Source organism: Carettochelys insculpta, chromosome 3, assembly GCF_033958435.1.
Source record: "Carettochelys insculpta isolate YL-2023 chromosome 3, ASM3395843v1, whole genome shotgun sequence".
Lineage (NCBI taxonomy): Eukaryota > Metazoa > Chordata > Testudines > Carettochelyidae > Carettochelys > Carettochelys insculpta.
In genome coordinates, this window is record NC_134139.1 from 185,302,610 (window position 1) to 185,322,697 (window position 20,088).

A 20,088-nucleotide genomic window follows, 5' to 3' on the forward strand; every position below is an offset into this window, starting at 1 on the left:
GGTTTTGCACCAGTGTAGTTCTGTTGACTTCAATGGAATTACCCCTGAGTTACACAAGTGTAAGCCACAAGGGGATTTGGCCTTTGATAGTTTTAAATACATATATAAATACTATGCAGATGTTTTTAAAAAGAGTCTCTTAATATTGTTGAGCATTTGGTTAAAGATTGTTCAAAAAGATAACGTGTAGAAAAAGCAACTGAGCTCCTCTATAATAGCTAGCTGAAACACCCAAAACACAGGCCACAAGCAAGATGGGTTATGAGCTGAGCCACGCAATCTGCAGTGTTTTGCTGGGATCTGACTGCACAAAAAGGGAGTTTTCTTGTGTTTGATGGAGCTGTGTGTCTGTGAAACAGAAGGAGTAGAAACACCGCTGACACACATAATGAAAGCATCAAGGAAGCCGCAGGGTAGCATTTGATTCTGAGGAAAAAGTTGAGCAAGAGAGCTGCTAGACAGAATGTTGGCTGAAAAGAGTCCAGGAACTATGTGCAAAGAACTGTGTCCTGCTGTTTGAATTTTTATTCTGTTCAGGGAAACTGGACTTGGTGCCTTCTCTGTGAATAAACAGTATTGCATCAAAGAAATACCTCACTCTATCATCAGGTTCTCAACAGCATTCAGTGATACCAAAGATTGCCCGATTGCTTGAATCAGAAGGAGTGGGGGAAACAATATTATGGCATTAGGACCAGTTGAAAGAGTTGCAGGGTGTTCATTCTGTAAAAAAAAGGTCAGTGTTCATGTTCCCTTCTCCCTGTAGGAGAGGGGGAAGCAGCAGCATCTATCCTGGGGTTTCCACAGGGCCCATGTTTCATTTTATTCTGAGAATTGACTCTTCCCCTTTACATCCTAGTGGAACACGCATATGCGAAGATTCCAAATCAGGCCAATGGGATAATTACAGTATTTATGGAAGCTACCGTATTTATCTTATCAAAAATGAGATAGGAGAATAAATCTTCTCATGAATAAAAACTCCACACAGGGTTATTCAGATCCAAACCCAGCAAGAAAATCTTTTGGAAAGAATATTTTTACTGGAACAACAGCTCTGTTGCATTAATACAAGTGTAGCAAGCTATGAAGGACTGCAGATTATCTCCATGTGCTTACTAGGTGAGCAAACTCCAGTTTATGTAGCTGGTTTGCATACGAAAAAAAAACAAGCAATCCTGTAGCACCTTAAAGACAAACAATTTTATTTATTAGGTAATGAGCTTTCATGGGTTAAATCAGGCATTAGTTAGTAAAAAAAATAAATAGGTTGCTCATCAAGTGTCGGGCTCTATTGGTGCAAAGACAAGCCACAGGGGTCCAATAATTCATATCCAGAGGCCTATTACACAAGCGCTATCCCATCAGTCCACAGAACATTCAAATATAGTTAAACAGGGGAAACTGGGGCAGCATAGTTTTGCAATGAAGTGTTAGTAAGCCAGATAAACCTGGCCCGGTAGTCACTGAGATGTAGGTTCATGAAGGTACTTTTGCATTGGAATGCTGAGCATCACAGTGCCTAACTTTTATCTTTCCTAACAATCACACATTGGCTACGTCTACACATGAAGCCTACATCGAAGTAGCCTATTTCAATGTTGTGACATCGAAATAGTCTATTTCGATGAATAGCATCTACACGTCCTCCAGGGCCGGCAACGTCGATGTTCAACTTTGACGTTGCTCAGCCCAACATCGAAATAGGTGCAGCGAGGGAACGTCTACATGCCCAAGTAGCACACATCGAAATAGGGATGCCAGGCACAGGTGCAGACAGGGTCAACGGGCGGACTAGCGCTTCCGGGGCAACAGCTAGCCGCTTCCTTAAAGGGCCCCTCCCAGACACACTCAGCCTGCACAGCACGCGGTCTGAGGAGCCATAGGCACACAGACCCCGGGCGCCGCAGTCATGGACCCCCAGCAGCAGCAGCAGCAGCAGCAGCAGCTCAAGGTCCACCCAGCCCTCCTTGCCCCAGGGGAGGAGCTGCCCCCAGGGCAGCAGGGCTCAACCCCTACCCCTGCAGCACCCCACTCCACCCCCCCCCACACGCCGGCGGCTGTGGAGCTACCCCACCAGCACCGACTGGTGCGAGCGGCTGGTGCTTGGGGAGTGGGACGACGACCACTGGCTCAGGAACATCAGGATGACCCAGCAGACATTCCTGGAGCTGTGCCAGTGGCTCACCCCCGCACTCAGGCACCAGGACACTGCCATGCGGCGTGCCCTCACGGTGCAGAAACGGGTTGGCATCGCTGTCTGGAAGCTGGCCACTCCGGACAGCTACCGATCCGTGGGACAGCAGTTTGGTGTCAGAAAGGCCATCGTCGTGGCTGTCTTCATGGAGGTAAGTGAACCCATGGGGGGAGGCCAGGGCGGGGGGGCTAGCGCAGGGCAGGGGGGCCAGAGCAGGGCAGGGCAAGGGGGCCAGAGCAGGGGGGCCAGGGCAGGGCAGGGGGGCCAGAGCAGGGCAGGCCAGAGCAGGGGGGCCAGGGCAGGGCAAGGCAGGGCCACGCACACCCTGCTCACCTCTCACTGGTGCCGTCCCATGTGCTTTCTCTGCAGGTTGTGCGTGCCATCAACGCCATGCTCCTGCACAGGCTCGTGAGGCTGGGGGACCCAGATGCCACCATCGCCGCCTTTGCCACCCTGGGCTTCCCCAACTGCTTCGGGGCTCTGGATGGGACTCACATCCCCATCCGTGCCCCGCATCACAGTGGCGGACGATACCTCAATCGCAAGGGCTACCATTCTGTTGTCCTCCTGGCCTTGGTGGACAGCCAGGGACGTTTCCAGGACATTTACGTGGGCTGGCCTGGCAGCATCCACGACACCCGGGTTTTCCGGAACTCGGGCCTGTGCCGCCGGCTGGAGGCGGGGACCTACATCCCCCAGCGGGAGATCCCTCTGGGGGACACCACCATGCCCTTCTGCGTCATCGCAGATGCGGCCTACCCCCTCCGTCCGTGGCTCATGCACCCTTACACGGGCCATCTCTCCGCTAGCCAGGAGCGCTTCAACGAGCGCCTGAACCGTGCGCGCCAGGTGGTGGAGCGCTCATTTGGCCGCCTGAAGGGACGCTGGAGATGTCTCCTGACCCGCCTGGATGCGGGCCCCAACAACATCCCCCAGATTGTGGGTGCCTGCTGCGCCCTGCACAATTTGGTAGAGAGCAAGGGGGAGACCTTTCTGCAGGGCTGGGCTGCGGAGGCCGGCAGGGCACACGTCCAGCCACATGCTGCCCCCAGTCAGCAGGTGGACCCCGAGGGGACGCGGGTCTGGGAGGCCCTGCGGGCCCACTTCGACGAACAGGCCGCGGGGTGAACTCAGCCCAGGCCCCCTATTGCCCGCCCCTTCCTCCCCCACACTCCTGCCCCAACGCCCACACCATGGAGCACCCCCCCCCCACACTTGGCCTGGACAAATGACAGCACGCACTTGTGGCTGAACGTAAACTTTTTTTTTGTCTTTCAGAACGTTTTTTTTTTGGGATGTAAAAAGAAATATGTGAACCACAAACAGAAAACTAGGGACAAACATCCAACAAAAGCAATATATAGAACAATAAAACAATGCAAAGAAACAACAGTGTGCAATAAATAATAAAAAGAAAACCAGGGAGAATAAAGGGGAGAACTATTTACATGGGGGGACGGGGCAAACGGGGGGATGAACCAAACAGGGTGCAACTATATACAAAGGGGGGGGACACGTCCCGGGCCCCTCGCCCCTATAGCCGGGCACTGGGCGTGGCTGGCCGGGAGCCCCGCCACGCTTGCAGCCTGGTCCGCGGCTGGGTGGGAGCGGGCTGGACCAGAAGGTATCGGGGCCGGCGAGTGTCAGGTGGCTCCAGGGGTCCCTCGGAGCTCTGGCCCTCGCGGGTGGGTGGCGGGGCGATGGCGGACGGGCCGGCGATGGGCGGAGCAGCTGGTGGTGGGGCTGCAGGAGCGGGCAGGGCGGACGATGTTTCGGCCGGCGCGGCATGGGGGGCCAGCAAGTCCACCAGGTGGTTAAATGTCTGCATGTAGGCCCCCCATGCCTCCTGGCGCCAGGCCAGCGCCCGCTCCTGCAGGTGGAGGTGCTGCTCCGCGACCTCCAGCTGCCCACGGAGGATGGCCAGCAGCTGGGGGTCCGTCACCGGCGGCGGTTGGTGGCACGGGGCCCGCCGTCTAGCCGAGGGGCTGCCCTGGAGCGATGGTCCCGGCGCTCTCTTCTGGTCCTTGTGATGGTGCAGGTGCAGGACACAGAAGAGGAGGGGGGGAAGAAGAATGGAGACAGGCGTTAGTGTGGGCCCCGAGCCGTGGCCTTTGTCCCCCCAGCCCTGTGCTGCAGGTTCCCCATCCCCGTCCCCAGGAGATGATGCTGTGATGGATGGGATTCAGGGGTCCCCCGGCCCTGCACCCCGTCCCCTGGTGGGAGCGACTCTCACTTCACCCCGCAGGGTCTGACAGCAGGAGAGGTTTCTTAGGCCACAGATGCCCAGTTTCTCCCAGGAGTGACAGCACCAGCTGTCGGAAGAGACAGTCCTTCCAACCCGTCGTGGGGAGAAGACCCCAAGGGGGGCCCCTCTGGGATGCAGCTTTCCCCCTCCTCAGGCTGGCTGCCTACCAGCTCTCCCTTCCCCTAGCCTCTACCTGTGGCCCCCGCCCTCGCCCCCCAATTCCAAGCCAGCTCGGCTCCTCCCTCCTGTTTGTTCAGGGCAGAGGTGTCACCTGCGAGCTGCAGCGCCAGGATCCTCCTTTGGCCCTGGGAGCTATTCGGCTCTTGTGGCTCATATGTAGCCTGAGTCTCCCTTTTGCACTCCCCCCACTCCATCACATGCTGCTGCTGCGGGGTGTCCCACTCCCTCCTCCCGGGGGCCCCTTGAGGTTCCGCTCCCCCCTGGCCCGGGGATGGGGCATGGCACTGTCATCCGGGGGAGGGGGGGCCGGGGCTGAGGAATGCAGTGCTGTGAGGGCCATGGCCCTAGTGTCCTTGGGGCCATGGCCATGTGAACATGTGGGGGGCCCTGGACACATATCTCTTACCCCCGCCTCTCAAGCCCAGGGGTGTCCACCAGAGAGGGGTACCTACCTGTTGGTCCGCTCCCACGGTCCGGAGATCCCCGGGGGTCGGAGGCCCTGCTGCTGCTCCGGGATGGCAGGAGGAGGATCTGCAGGCTGGATTCTGCGGAGGAGGAGCCCCCCTCCTCCTCCTCCTCCTCCTCCTGCCACGATGTCCCGGGGATGGCCTCCGGGGCAGACTCCGTCTGCAGGGCCTGCTGGGGCTCGTCAGCCGAGGTGTCAAGGGTGGCCGGAGGGGAGGAGGTGTGCCGGGAGCCCAGGATGTCCCTGAGCTCCCTGTAAAAGGGGCAAGTGACGGGGGCAGCCCCAGATCGGCTGGCCGCATCCCGGGCCCGGGAGTAACCCTGCCGCAGCTCCTTGACCTTACTCCTGACGTGGTCAGGAGTGCGGGCAGGGTGACCCCAGGCAGCCAGGCCGTCGGCCAGCCAAGCGAACGCATCCGCGTTCCGCCTCTTGCTCCCCATTACCTGGAGCACCTCCTCCTCGCTCCAGAGCCCCAGCAGGTCCCGCAGCTCGGCCTCCGTCCAGGAGGGGCCCCGCTGCCGCTTCCCAGACTGGCTGCCCCTCTGGCTGGGCTGGCTGCCCTGGCTCCCCTTGGGGGGGGTCCCCTGGGGGCGCTGGGGGGGCTGCCAGCTAGCCATCGCCGCTGGGTGGGTGGCTGAGGGTGCTGCAGGCTGCCCGCGTGTGCAGGCTGCAGCCTGCACGTTGCCTCAGCTTCCTGCAGAGGCAGGGGGGGGAGGGGACCTTTAAGGGGCCGCTCCACGCGGCCACCAGTGAGCTGAGGGGCTGGACAGAGCGTCTCTCAACCCCCCAGCTGATGGCCGCCATGGAGGACCCGCCAATTTCGACGTTGCAGGACGCGGATCGTCTACACTGTCCCTACTTCGACGTTGAACGTCGAAGTAGGTCGCTATTCCTATCCCCTCATGGGGTTAGCGACTTCGACGTCTCGCCGCCTAACGTCGAAGTTAAGTTCGAAATAGCGCCCAACACGTGTAGCCGCGACGGGCGCTATTTCGAAGTTAGTGCCGCTACTTCGAAGTAGTGTGCACGTGTAGACACAGCTATTGTGATTCACAACGCTTGAGTGCGTCACTGAGGCTCCCCATACAATGGTAAGGAAGAGATAGGCTCTTTAAACAGCAAGCCGCTAAAGCCAGCACACTACCCAATGGAGAAAGCTGTGTCTGAAGCCCTGCCCTTTTCACAGAACTAGATGTCTAAGTCCAGGTTTCAGAGAGATGCCTATTCTGGCACTGATTCACAGCTAGGAACTCTCTTTGGAATTAGGCACTTAAGGAGATTTTTGCAACAAAGCCCAAGGGGTAATGAGGAAAGGAGAAGGAAAGCCTCCTTTAGAATGTACTAAGTTTGGGATTCAGGCACCTAAATCTAGGCTTTACCTCCTGCTAAGCCTGCCTTACTTATGAGCTCTATCTTACTAAAACTTCCCCCGTGGCACTGTTAGTTAAGTTAAAGTTCCATCAACATGGGCAGGATTCTTTGGCAAGCTCATATGAATGGGAAAGGAATTCAGGAAACTAGAAGTACTTTAAAGAAGACTTATTGAAGGCACAGGAACAGACCATCCCAATGCCAAGCAAGAAAAGCAAATACAGTAGGCAACACTCTTGGCTTACCAGGGAAATCCTTGGTGAGTTTAAACTCAAAAAGAATGTGTATAAGAAGTGAAAACTTGGACAGCTGACTCGGGAAGAGTATAAATATATTGCTCGAGAATGCAGGGGAGTAATCAGGAAGGTGACAGCACAATTGGACCTGCAACTAGCAAATAATTTGAAGGGTAACAAGAAAGGATTCTGCAGGCATATTAACAGTAAGATGGTGATCAGAGAGTGCATGGAGCCCTTACTGGATGAGGGAGGTAACCTTGTGATAGATGATGTGGGAAAAGGTAAAGTACTAGGCAATGCGGTATGGAAAGGAGGTGGGCAGCCCTCAGTGGAGGAAGAACAGGTTGAGCTATTTAGAAAATCTAGACGTACATAAATCCATATTTAATGCACCCAAGGGTACTGAGGGAATTGGCAAATGTCCATTTGTCCATTATCTTTGAAAATTCATGGGGATCAGAAGAGGTCTTGGATGATTGAAAAAAAGGCAAATATAGTGCCCATCTTTAAAAAAGGAAAGAAGGGCAATCCAGGGAACTATATAGACCAGTCAGGCTTACCTTGGTTCCCAGAAAAAGCACAGAGGGGATCCTCTAAGTATATATTATGAAGCACTTGGAAGAGAGGAAAGTGATTAGGAATAGTCAACTTGGATTCACCAAGGGCAAGTCATGACTGACCAATATGATAAGCTTCTATGGTGAGATAACTAGCTCTGTGGATGTGGGGAAGTCAGTGGATGTGATAGATCTTGACTTTAGCAAAGGTTTTGATACAGTCTCCCACAATATTTATGCTTGCATGTTAAGAAAGTATGGATTGGATAAACGGACTGTAAGGTGGACAGAGAGCTGGGTAGATGATCAGGCCTAACAGGTAGTGATCAACAGTTGTACGTCTGGTTGGCGGTCAGTTTCAAGTGGATCTTGCTCAATGTTTAGAAATAAAGCCTTGATAAAGAGTCACACAAGCACAGGCAGTAAAGAAGCCTATTTCACCTGAGAATAGATCTGGGTCGGGACAAACTGATTTTTCAGTTTGGTGGCTGAGCTGAAATAAAAGAAAGAAAACAGAGTCATTTCAGGTTTAAATGCTTTATTTCACTATAAGCTTGTCTACGCTACCACCTCCTCAAAATTCTGAGGAGTAAAGGGACTTCAGAGTTGCCCCAGCACTTTGAAGTACAGCCAGGTGAGCTGCGGCTAGACAAGTGCCACTACTTCGAAGTTTAAAACTTCAAAGTTGCCACAGGGGGAAATTTGCTTAATGAGGTGCTGCATATGCATGGCAGCACTTCATCAGTAAACTCCCAACACTCTAATTACAGTCCTTCCTTCGAAGGAGCGTGGTAATGTAGACAAGCCCTATGGCTCTTATTTTAAATCCTTTTCTGTGTTAATCTAGCAAGAGGTTTAAATGAAATATTGTTTCAAAACAAAATGTCAAAATTGGGGTTAAATTTGATAAATATTTTCAAATGTCCTGAAACTGCATTTTCACCCAGATCAACTTGGGAATAATCTAGAGGCATCACTCAAGAACTGGCAGTGCAAATTGTTTTCCTATGTTATCCTACAAATATACATCTCCCCTGAACTGACATAGTCTCATGTACTTCTGTCAAACTACACCCATTTATACCAGGTGGAATTTGAAAATCACAACCAACATAAAGGGGCTCGCTCGCTCTCTCTCTCTCTCCCCGCATGGGTCTTTGTAGCATTATAAACACTAATCCCAGATATAGCCTATGTTGCTGACAGATGTTCTCAGTAATTATAGTGCTGTGTCACCTACTTACTATGTTTAGCATGACACTGACATATGGTAATACTGCTACAATAGCAGGGAACAGAGCCAAGATTGTCATTTCCTATTTACAAAGTAGTACGTTATGAAGCCAACATGAATCTGTATAGGTTGGAACTGTGCGATGCGGGTCTTCACACGATGCTCATTCGTGGGAGGCATGGAATGTAAATGCAAAGAGTAAGTGCTTTATTGTCATTAGTCACTTAATTAATTAATTAAAAGGCCAGGACTGACAGCTGGAGAATCAGGATGTGGAATTTTGCAGACTGAGTCGATTTCTTTGTCCTCTCAGGCTCTCAACCTTGTTTCACCTTTGATTCCTGTTCTCCCAGAGCCTAGCCAAACCCCACTGCTGCTTTCTCTACATTATTCCTGTCTTCTTCATCCCCGCTGCCAATATGAACATCCTTGCTCTGATCGTTTCCCATGCAGACGCCTGCTGTCTCTTTCTCCCTTTCCCTAGATTTCCCTCTCCCCCACCCTGCACAGAATTCAAAATACAGCTGAAGAGATAATTTTGCTCTACTTCCACCCCTCCCTGGTGTAACCCACATACCTAGGGGTGTGGCCCACTGTCCACTGTAGTGGTACCTAGCCCACTTCACAGAGAAAGATTGAGTGTCCTCTACAGCCTTAGCCAAGGGGCAGCTGCCTTTCAGCTCAAACGGCAGAGGCTCATGCACTAAGTCCAGAGGTCCCAGGTTTAAGTCCACTGGCTCCCCTGGTTCTTCCATATCACATCCAGTTTTCTGCTGCTTCAACATGCTCCATAACTCTGCCCCCTGCCCCATATTGGCTACATCTACACATCAGTGTTATTTCAAAATAAGCCATTCCATAATATCTATTGCCAAATAGCTAATTTTGAAATAACACAGGTACACACGAGAGGTATGTCAACAATAGCCCTTTCCTTTTGGAAGGGGCATGGTAATGAGGGAGTATAGAACATTCTAATGATGTGCTTACATGAATATGCAGCACCTCATTAGCATAATAGCAGCTGTACGTGGTTCGAAAGTGCCGCTTTCTAAACGCACTCCACCTGGTAGACAGGGTCCTTTCTAAAGCACCGCCTCCCAGACTTTGAAAGCCCCTTCTTCCTAAAAGCAAATAGGAAGAAGGGGCGTTCAAAGTCTGGGGGGTCCTTTCAAAAGGTACCAAGCTACACGGGCAATGTGCATTTAGAAAGCAGCACTTTTGAATCATGTGTGGCTGCCATTACACTAATGACGTGCTGTATATTCATGGCAGCACTTCATTAGCATCTTCTGAACTTCCTTATTACCGTGACCCTTCCAAAAGGAAGGGGCTAGTGTAGACATAGCTAAGAATGCATTTTGAAATAGCACTCAGCTAATTTGAAATAGCAGGTCCCAACAGTAGTGCCTATTTTGAAGTAGTGCTATTGGACACCATTACACTTATTTCAAAATAGCAGTGTTCCGTGCCTTAACAGTACCTATTTTGAAATAGCAATTTTAAAATAGGCATTATTTCTCCTGCAATGAGGTTTACAAAATTTGAAATAACGTGGGTGCTATTTCGAGTTTATTTCAAAATAGCATGTGCATCATATAGAAGTTCACAAAGCTATTTCAAAATAACACCTGCTATTTTGAAATAACTTTGCTACAAGGCCATAGCCCTCCTGTCCCATCCCCACACTGCAGCCCTTTCTGTCTTTTCCAGTCCATTCAGGCTTTCTCTCCTAAACTGTTCTCACCAACGTGGTCCACAGCAGACTTTGTACTTTCTTTTGTGCTGTTCTGTAAGCCTAGGACAGACTAACAGACTCTGGGATGCCCACCATAGGTCACTGTTGCAGGACAGGGTACTGGGCTGGATAGACCTTTGGTCTGGCCCACTGTGGCCCTTCTTATGCACTTATGACCAACAATAACTGAACGCACAAATGAAGGGGTGCAACTAAAGCAAGACTTACAGAAAATGACACCCACAGCTCAGATGCAGCTGTTTACTGTTGCCATCTTAGAGCTTATTGAACCCCAGATATGAAATTCTTTTAGGAAGCAGGAGGGAACCATCTTAGCCAACATGGCACATTCCATCCCTGTCTTCAGTGTCAGCTCTAAAACATTTATGACCGATATGATGTGGACCTGATGTTTGATAGTGGCTGGCAATTGTAATGTGGAATCTTAAAACAGGTCAGCAGTAAGCAGTCCCTAAGGAGTTAGATATACAGTTCAATACTTGTGTCATTCCAGGTGCTTTATTTGGTTCATAATTAACATTAGACTAAAACCGTGGGTTTTTTTTTTGTTTGTTTTTTTTAATTTTTGTTTTTGTTTTTTTGTGAAACAGTGACATGATAGAGCAGAGAAATATTATCATCCAGTGAATTAAATGTGGGGCATCTGAGATTCTTTCCACTGACTGAGAAAATTATTTATGGCCAAGAATTTGACTGTGGAGTAGTTAGGTACTCTGAACCAGGACATTACATAATTGTTCTGCCCAAGAGGAGATTAAACTGTGAATTGTGACTAAGAGTTACGTTTGGGTGCTGTTTCTCCCTTTGCCCTTGGATCCACTGGATGAAAGGATCCCTGGCCAGGCCTTTATGTTACCCCCAGGACTTCCCTACTCTTCCTTACCAAGGGGGTTCAAGTAGAACCATGCTGCCAGGGACATTGCTGCAGCTCCTGCAGCAAGTTCCAATGGCGATCCTAAAAGAAGTTAATTCAGAAGCAAGCTCTCTTTTCTTCTGCTAATGTCTTCCCCTGGTGTAAGGAAGGCTGCCTACCCTGTACTGCCGCCTTCCACCATGACACTGAATCTTCAGCATTTAGCACCAGAATAAAATGTAATGTACTGATAAGTAGGGGCAAATCCTTTGCTGACATAAGTCCACTGATTTCAATGCCAGCAGAGAATTTGGTTTCAAGTCTGCTAAGATGGCTTAGTGTGGTCTAGTAGTTACACTTTCCACTGCTGAGTTATCATCATATAAAGAGATCACTTTGAAGCACTAATGCTCTGTGTTTTCTGGATCTTATATTTGGGCTTATTATGTGGGCTAGTTACCATGCAGCTATGATTTCTGTTTCTTTTCGTAATGTAATGCTGCTTTTGTCAGTGCCTGGACTGTGTAAAACTGTCATACGCAGTAAAAAGAATTTTAACAAATAAACAAAAAATTATCCCTCACACATGATTCTCTATTGTGTGCTTGAAATTAACGATCTCTTTCTCTGGGCTTGGTACTTTTTGGTAGGATGCAAGTTTTAAAAAGGAAGATATTTCAGACACAACAAGATATGCACCCCATTCTATTACGTGCATTTTAAAAAGAAATCTATGCAAAGAAAGGACCACACATGTCAATACAGAGTTCCAAAGATCATCTACCTCCACCTCCATTCCCTGAGATGACTCTGAATTTGTGGCAGTAGTCCACTGTCTTATAAAAGTCTACTTCCTATAGAAATGGGTACATTCAGAAATGATGCATTCATGTTGTCCAAAAAGTGCATTAACTGCTGAGTTGTGACATCTAAAGTTAGCAGACCTCCAAGATAGGGCTCCCTCTTCTGTTGATACCCAAAATGCATTACATTCTTCAGGGGAAACAGACTCACTTCTTCAGATCTTTATTTAATAGAAGTGTGGCAGCTGCCTATAGGTTTTATAGAGCTGAAGAAGCTGGTCTGTCCCATGAAAGCTCATCACCCAATAAATCATGTTGTTAGTCTTTAAAGTGCTACATGACTGCTGTTTTGTTACAGTCCAGATTATCACAGCTACCACTCTGTGACTAGTCTTCAGGGGAGTAAGGTAGATAGCATATCTTTTCTGCTCACTACCACACTCCCATGTCTCACACAGTGTCCCTTCAGACTCAGATCCTCAAAAGTATTCAGATGCCTAACAGGGAGAGAGGTGTATAAATATCTTTGAGGATCTGGGTACACCTAAGATTTCAGCTTCCAAGTTTGGTTCTCTAACTGTGCGTCAAGCACCTAAAAAGAGTCTTGCTGTTCAGACATGCTCAAAACCTTCAGCTTACCTTGATAATCAATGTAACATGGGGCTACCTAGCATTTCAGCAAATCTAGGGGGGCTAGATTCTCGGCCTGTGTAAATTAACATAACTATTGATGCCAATAGAGCTGTGCTAACACCAGCTGAGAATCATTTTTTAGACTACATATCTGGTTTAGCTACCTACAGTATCTAACTGTGGGAACCTATGTTTCCAGCCTGGGCCCTAAATGAGATTCCATCTCCATAAGTGAAATACATCGCCTATGAAAATTCCTTATTATTATCAAGTCCACATTTTCATTTAATCAATAAGTACTGTGGCAGCTGCCTTGCTTTATGTGAGCTGTGAGATCCAAAGTGGGCATTTCAGTGCGCCGCTTGAAATGATAATATAAAACAAATTCCAGATGAGAACAGCAGAATACTTTGCTTTGTGCTCCAGAGCAAAGACAAATGAAGAACTGAAGTTTAATCTGTTGAAAGAGAGAGTGGCTGCAGGCAATAAAGACAATGTAAAACAATCAACATTGCAGGTCCTTGCATCAAAATACTTTGGCAGGCAAAGCAGTTCAAGACAGCAATTTGAACTGGTACACTTAGGCTACGTCTACACGTGCACCCAACTTCGAAATAGCTTATTTCGATGTTGCGACATCGAAATAGGCTATTTCGATGAATAACGTCTACACGTCCTCCAGGGCTGGCAACGTCGATGTTCAACTTCGACGTTGCTCAGTCCAACATCGAAATAGGCACAGCGAGGGAACGTCTACACGCCAAAGTAGCACACATCGAAATAAGGGAGCCAGGCACAGCTGCAGACAGGGTCACGGGGCGGACTCAACAGCAAGTCGCTCCCTTAAAGGGCCCCTCCCAGACACACTTTCATTAAACAGTGCAAGATACACAGAGCCAACAACTAGTTGCAGACCCTGTATATGCAGCACGGACCCCCAGCTGCAGCAGCAGCAGCCAGAAGCCCTGGGCTAAGGGCTGCTGCCCACGGTGACCACAGAGCCCCGCAAGGGCTGGAGAGAGAGTATCTCTCAACCCCCCCAGCTGATGGCCGCCATGGAGGACCCCGCTATTTCGATGTTGCGGGACGCGGATCGTCTACACGTCCCTACTTCGATGTTGAACGTCGAAGTAGGGCGCTATTCCCATCCCCTCATGGGGTTAGCGACTTCGACGTCTCGCCGCCTAACGTCGATTTCAACTTCGAAATAGCGCCCAACACGTGTAGACGTGACGGGCGCTATTTCGAAGTTACTGCCGCTACTTCGAAGTAGCGTGCACGTGTAGACGCAGCTTTACAGTCTTATAACGATCTCTTCTGATTCTCTCCACTGCTTGAAGTTTGATTGCTGACCCTCACATTCTTTTCTGTAACTGGTCTGAAAACAACTGTTACTGTTCTCGGTGGCCGTGTCTACACTTACAAAACACTTCAAAATGGCCATGAGAACGGCCATATCGAAGAATACTAATGAGGTGCCGACATGAATATTCAGTGCCTCATTAGCATGCCACCGGCCGCAGCACTTCAAAAGTGCCATGGTTCACTCACCCCTGGCTTGTCTACACAGGAGGTCCTTTTCAGAAGGACTGTTCCAACATGAAAATCCCCTTATTCCTGTCAGGTATTAGCATGGCCATTAAGAAGTTTTTTGTAAGTGTGGATGTAACCTTTAAAGCTACAAGGAACGTCATATTACCTCGAGTGATTTTTTTGTGTAAGGGCTTTTGTCATAGAAGGTGATCAAGTAGCCCTGTTTTGCTCAGATGTTTGCATAGTAGGCATTTTTCAATAATTGTTCAATTTCTGCAAAGATGTCTAGGCCATCTCTTAACCTTCTGCTCTTCGACATCAGCAATGAAGTTCCTCTCTACAGTGTTGGAATGGGCTCTTGGAATAAATACACAGCCCCATGTGTGGAATCATCTGCACAGCTAGGGCTGGAACTGAACCTCAGACTCTCTCTCCAAGATTAGTACTGCGCTGTGTATGCATGCGAGTCCCACTGAATGCCTCCACACGCACACACTATCTTCCTTTTGCTTCTCGCTACTGCATGTGCACAAATATGACCACACATGTGGCCAAGACATTCCCCCCACCCACCCGCCATACAGTTATAAACAATAAGGGTAGGATTTGGCTCATTGTTCTGTATCTATATGAATGCCAACAAAACATGGTAGCCTGTGGAGTGGAAGGACAGTGTTTCACAGCACCCTGTAGCACAAGAGAAAGTGAAACACATCACCATCTCCACTAGAAGCTGCAGGGGAGGGATCTGTGCGGATAGAATTTTGAGACCTGCAGAGGTTCCATTGAGTCAGAGTATCACTGTTCTTGAGCTTTCAGCAGAATTTGAAGCTGCCTTTTATTGGCAGAAGCACTGAAATTGGAAATACTGCTGGACCTGTGTCAGAGGTGAATCCCCTTCAGCAGCCTCCAGAAAAGGAGACCGGCAGGGGCACTTGCTTCTCTTTGTGCCAGTTGGGTGAATTTAGTCTGTATGTTTCAGAAAGATGTATTTGTGATTCTATTCTTGTTTCCCTTCTGGCAAGTATGTCCACATTGCAAGAGTGGAACTATGTTTTAATGTATTTATCTAGGGCTAAGCTATGACTTATTGGGCCAACATGGGGGGAAAGGATGAAGGAAGAAATCCCACACACTGTTATGTGAAGTCTTTGACTTTATCTCTGGCTATGGAGGAATAAGGAAGACTTTGTGCTTGCTCAGTAGAACTGATGGTAGGAACTTTTCATTGAAAAATTTATTTATTTGAAGAGTTTATTTCAATTAATGTTCCATTTTGGAAACAAATAAAGCTTTGAGCTTTTAACACATCCTGTGTCAAAGTGTTTGGAAAAAAAAGTTCAATTTTTTTGGTACAAAATCATATTTGTTGCAAAATTTGTTAATTTATCACAAAACTTTAAAACAATAAAAATCAAAATTTCAAAATCAAAAGAGAACATCTCAAAGTGAAATGTTGCAACTGACCCCAATCTGAACTTTATATTGAATTTTTTCAGTTCGTTACAATTTGAGATTTTGACTTTTCATGGAAAAATATTTTGAGTTTGATTTTCTTTCCCAGGAAAAGAGAACTGGCCTGCTCTACTGCTTCCTTGTTCCCTGAGAACTGGTGGGAAGAGAATGAGAAGGTTTTCACTTTACCCATCTTACCCACTGACCAGATTACCTGAGACAACATGGAAGAAGGGAATAGTTTTACCACTGGCACACCTCAGCAGTATATTATTATTTTACCTCTTTACTCAGACCTGAGCAAGGAAGAAGTGGGGGAGGAATTACACCTCAGAAATATATGTCTTAGTGGTTTTTGTACAGTGCATAGGGCAAACAGGCTCTTAAATGCTACCTCACTATTTCTATCTCAGTAGAAGGAATAACAAATAATAACTATGAGTGTAGTACAGTATGCAAGGAGTCACAACATAGCATTTAGTGAATGACAATGTTGGCCATCTAAGTCATCTATTTATCCACAGAGTAGGTATAGCTTGTCACAGCAGTTAAATCTTCTACACTGTCCCACCAATGCATTTTTTATCTAACTTAGATAATTTTGAGGTAAGAAGGTATTTCAGTCTCCATGTCCATTTAGGACCTTATCCAACTTCCTCTGGAAAGCAGAAAATCTCTCACTAACTTTGGCATACATCCTAAATTCTAGGTGCTTCTGGTGAAACTGTCATCAAAGACCACCATCTGGTTCTAGTTTTCATAGTGGCTATGGTTACACTACAGCTCTCTGTCGACAGAAGTCACTGTCAGAAGAGATTTCCTGACAAAGCTTCTGTTCACAGAGTGTGGCCACACACCTAAGCCTATCGAAAGAGTGCTCCATTCTGTCAACAGGGCAGCCAAATTGCCCAGCCACTCTCTTGACAAAGCAGGCACCCAGAAGCACAGCACATGGGGCTGCCCATTGTTCTGGATGCACGGTCTGTCAAGAGAAGACCCTTCAGAACATTCACACAGTCTTTTTGTCAACAGAATCTGTCAACAGCAGCATTATGCCTCATGGGTGAGAGGCAGAACACTGCCAGAGAAAGCATTGAGTTTTGTCATCAAATTGTCAACAAAGCACATTTTGTATGTGGACATTCCACCAGTTTTGTCGACAAAACTGGTGTTTTGTTGGCACAACTTGCTAGTGTGAACAGATGTCTTCTGAGTATTGGTCTTCAAACACCAAATTCATCTACCACAGAGCACCAGGTAATCAATAAACAGAAATAATAATATTTCTTTTCCATCCTGATCTGGAGTCAAGCTGTCAACCTGGAAGAGAAATATTTTCCCATTAGTCTCCCACCCAGGATTACCAATCTATCTTCCTTTCAACACATGGTCATTTAAAAATAAAACTTGGTAAGTTCATAGCTACTACATTTTGCAAGTTTCCAATTACTAGGAGTTTCTGTTTTTGTCCTCCACCCTCTTTCTAGAGTTATGTACAGGATCTTTATATTCCATTTATGAAAGTATACAACAGCTCTTCTCTATTGCTCCTCCTTTTTCCACAACTCAGTTGATGAGACATTTACTTTGGGCTTCGTAATTGAGCAAGCAGCTCCAAGGTCTTGAGCCAATCTGTGTGTCAGCCAGCTGGAGTGTTTACAAGAATATTGAAATATGCAGCATCCACCAAGAGGCTGACAGCCCTGCTCTCAGAATTGGCTCATTTCTCCTCATTCTTTGCTGGCCTGTGGCCGTCTTCTTGAAGTCCATTCCCTCAACTTCTAAATTGGCAATTGCCTCCTGATTTTATGGTGATAATATTTGAACAAAGTAGCTATTCTATCCTTACACTGAAAATGTAAGTGTTCTAAGAAGTGATTTGACTATAATGCTTACATTTATCCCTCTAAAGCCTTTGGTGAATCAACAATATGACTTTCACACAAGATTAAATACAAAAGACTATTTTAAAACAGTATTAAGGGCTGGAGCTAAAATCTATAAATGCAAGAAAACTTTTGACTTTTGACTCCTGCCATATATGCAGGCAGTGGTAGAGAGACCTCATAGGTTAACACACCTCTGTAATGTGTAAGCATAAGTGTTGTACTGAGAAGAGAGGAAAGTTCTTAATTCTGTAATTCCAACACTTCTAGGTTTGCAATGATTCCAGTAAAATTCTTAAGATATGTCTGTGCTTGGGATGCTACAGCAGCACAGCTGAAGTGCTCCAGTGTAGACACTCACTACAATGATGGCACAGGTTCTCCCACTGCTGTAGTTAATCCACCTTCCTGAGAGGTGGTATTTTGATCAATGGAAGAATTCTTCCTGTCTATACCACGGGGTTAGCTCTACACAGCTACATCTGTCAGAGTGTAGATTTTTCACACCCTTGAAAGACATAGCTCTGCTCATGTAAATTTTCAGGGTAGATCAGCCAGAGGTGAAAGTAAGCTAGTATAGGCTGGCACGAAAGTGACTGAAGTAGCTTTTTGTCTATACAGCCAATGTTTTAATGTGGCCCTGTAGCGGCTGAAATAAAACCACCGCCATGAGTGCTGGAAGCCATTTTATAGCACTGAAACTTACATTGCTTGGTGGGGCAGGGGATGCACACCCTGAGAGAGGAATGAGGAAAGTTTTAGTACTGTAAATATCAGCATTAGATGAGTGCACCAGTAAGAAATTGAAGTTACTTTCACCCCTGAGACCATCTGTAATTATTACAGAGCAATCCTCGCAGCAGAGGTTAAAGACTTGGGATTTTGGTGTTGTGACTTGTGCTTATATGATAGGATGAGACTTCATGGCCCTTGCAGGCTGAGGTCCCCACTCTTCCTCTTTCTGACCATCCCCCACCCCAACACACACTGTAGAGATGGTGCTAGGACTCAAAGGCTATGGCTGCACTACAATCCTATTTAGAAATAAGATATTTCACAATGGCTATTTCAAAACATCTTATTTCAAAACAACATGAGCACACACAGTGTGCATTTTGAAATAGCACCCAGCTTATTTGGAGCCTACTATGGCTTATTTCAAAACAGCACCTTTCCTCCAGAATTGAGGGTTACCAATTTCGAAATAACACACCCACTATTTTGATTTTATTTCAAAATAGCTCCTGCGTAGTCGAGACGCTAGCAAAGTTGTTGTGAAATAACGGCTGTTATTTCAAAATAACTCTTCAGTGTAGCCGTAGCCAGAGAGAGCTGAGTCATGCGTGGTAGGCTGGTATAGTTTATATGGCAAGGACCCCTGTAACACCCACACTGGGACCATTTAAATGCCTTAAATATAAGAGTATGGTGATGGGTGGGCAGTGCTGCTCCCTGTGTTAAAGTTTAATAAAAGTTGCAGCTTGCCACTTAATTTCATGTATGGGCCTTTTCTCATTTTGCGATGAAGTGCACATGAAATGTTCTTACATCAATGTAGCTTGTTTGAATTCAAGAACAGTATTGAGTTATAACAGTATTAGGCACCTTGGTCTCGCTATAGCTGCATCCACGCAGGGGTTTAACGGTTTAACTGGTGTAACTGTTTCCATAAAAAAACACTCCTCTAAGGGAAATTATTCTACTGATACAAAAATTCTAAAGAAGAGATGCCTTAAATACCTCCCCAAAGGAATTGCTCAACATGGAAACCAGTGCAAATGACAGTGGCCCATGACACTATGTAGTACAGCTGCGTGAAGAACAAGAAAAATATTTCAAGAAACATTTCCAAAGTTTGATGTTGTTTTCAGTATAAACTGTTTTAAAGAAACTTATTTACTTGTGGGAGTGATGTGGGGTGTCTTCTTTTTTTCAGATTTATTTCTGATTTTTCATTTTCATTGAAAATATTGAAATAATTTTGATGAAAATGTTGAAAAAGGGAAACATTTGTTTTATGTATTTCTATCTAAAAACAGATGCATTGAAAACACTTAAGAACAAATACAACTTTCAAATGTTATTCTTTTCATTAATTTTTTTACCAGTTTAGCCCCTCTCCAAGGCTGTAATTACTTACTATTATCTAGCCTCTATTTCCAGTAATCTTTTTGTTCTCCCCCCTTGCTCCTTCTCCTCCCCTTACTCAATGGAGGGGGTTTGAACTTGCAGTTTCATTGTTTGTTTGTTTTTCATGTGTCAATGGAGCCATGTGAGAATCATTCACTTGGACTATCTCTGGTGATAGAGGTTTAGAAGTCTGATTACCAGGTTTAGAAGTCTCATTACTCTCTTTTCTAAGGGATAAACTGGGGACTTATTTTTACTCTTTGTTTTTACCCTTTCCTTTAGGGCTTTCTCTTCTTGAACAAGTCAGCTGATTCAGCAGCAGCTTTTAGTGACCCTGGACTTTTCTTCCTAAGCTATGAGGGAAGACTGGAAGAACTGGATTTGTTTAGCTTGGAAAAGAGAAGACTGAGAGGGGAGATGATAGCAGTTTATAAGTACCTAAAAGTGTTGTTTGAGGAGGGAGAAAAATTGTTCTCCTTGGTCTCTGTGGCTAGGAGAAGAAGCAATGGGCTTAAACTTCAGCAAGGGAGGTTTAGGTTGGACCTTA